The sequence below is a fragment of the Buceros rhinoceros genome, unplaced genomic scaffold (assembly GCF_000710305.1).
Source record: "Buceros rhinoceros silvestris isolate BGI_N320 unplaced genomic scaffold, ASM71030v1 scaffold31724, whole genome shotgun sequence".
Lineage (NCBI taxonomy): Eukaryota > Metazoa > Chordata > Aves > Bucerotiformes > Bucerotidae > Buceros > Buceros rhinoceros.
In genome coordinates this window covers 4,885-6,498 of record NW_010409347.1, presented here as the reverse complement: position 1 = coordinate 6,498, position 1,614 = coordinate 4,885, and the positions used below count along the sequence as shown (strand labels likewise).

The 1,614-nt window shown below is 52.3% G+C and overlaps 1 protein-coding gene across 1 annotated transcript in view; it reads right to left on the bottom strand.

Annotated features, from left to right (window-relative positions):
- EWSR1 (EWS RNA-binding protein 1) overlaps positions 1–1,614 on the bottom strand; it is a gene marked incomplete at both ends in the record, with an annotated part of 8,320 nt that overhangs the window by 2,916 nt on the left and 3,790 nt on the right. The window lies entirely within an intron of this gene.

Sequence of the window (1,614 nt, the reverse complement as noted above, 5' to 3'; positions counted from 1 at the left end):
TTTGGTGTGAGGCTGGAGGGCGGAGCACTCGGGTTGGAAAGGTCCCCAGGAGCTAAAGCAGCCCTCAATGCAGGCTCTGAGGCGATGCCAGAGTCTCCTGAGGGTTTACCTGACAGGATCTGAATTTCCCTGACTGGAAAACAGCTACTGTCCCCCAAAACAGGCTGTTAAGACCACAAAAAAAATTGGCACTTTGCATTGAAAGCTCTGCCCCAGACCAGCGGAGCACGGACTGAGGCAAACCCTACCTGAAGGTCTGATACAACTTTGTCCTTCATTGCTTCCTGAGCTGTCTTTATTTTTTTTTTTAAATAAAAATGAAGCTTTTCACCTAAAAAAAAAAAAAAAGCTGTACCAAAAAGCTCCTTAATATTATTATTCCTCCAGCAAAAACACTCTTAAGGGACAAGCGGGTCCCTAAGCAGCACAGCCTGCCTGAGCCCGGCAGGACGGGGGTCTGTAGAACCAACTTGGGCGTTTCTAAGACAGGACTTTTGGAAGGCCGCGAATCCTTTGTGCTGCTGATTTACGTCCAGATACTTTTAGATCAAAGGAAACAACACCCCACAGGTCACCCGCAGCGACCCCGGCTCTCACTCCGCAGGACTGGCGCCGAAATCTCCCTGATCCACCTAAACACGTTGAGTATTTTAAGCACTGTGTAACGGCACCGATTGCAGGTTACTGTTTTCTCCCCAGCTCTTCCCCGTGACACATTCCCGAGTGGCTCCCGTGGGCAGGTACCCTGCTCGTCCTGGTATTCCGTGCTTTGGGAAGCGTTTAAGCCAGCTCCCTCTAATAAATATTTATAATGTCTCACAGAGCAAAGGATGCATCTGCAGAAAACAGTACCTGAGGCGTTACCTGGAGGAAAATCTGCTTTTCCCCAAGTCTCCTGAATATTTAATCTAAACACACCAGAACTGAACGACCTCCCCGTGGTTTCCTTCAGGCACTGAGGCACTCGTATGTGCCAAACCCTGGCACACGTTGGGAAAGTTGATAGAGAGTTAATGAACACATTACGCCCGCGCTGGGAATCCAAAGACAACACGGAACACGCAGAGGTGGCAGTCAGGACGCCTGGGCGCGTCTAACCGTGTCGTTCACCCTTTAGGGGCAGGCCAAGCGGGCTTCGAGTCACCCGGAACGGCACCCGGAACCTCCGGCCACGGCTGTCGTTAGCGCTCGGGATGTTTTATCTGTAACGAGGATTTATGGAGCCGTGGGGATGGCGAACAGCTGGCAGGACAAGCGGGCTTCGAGTCACCCGGAACGGCACCCGGAACCTCCGGCCACGGCTGTCGTTAGCGCTCGGGATGTTTTATCTGTAACGAGGATTTATGGAGCCGTGGGGATGGCGAACAGCTCTGTGGCCGAGCAAATTCTTCCCACCACGGTGCACGCAGGGAGGTTTTAGTGCTAAAACCGAGTGACAGCTAAAGGGTTAACAGCACCAGTTTAGACAGGGTGAGGCAGCGTTTTCCATGCAAGAGTGAGCAGAGAGTCAAACCTGTACTGGTCCCTTCTACTGGGGGAAGCACAAGACGAAAAGCAGAGGGTGCACTGTCAGAACAGGAACGCAGCGCTTCGCTGCTCTGCTTTTTGGCAGCG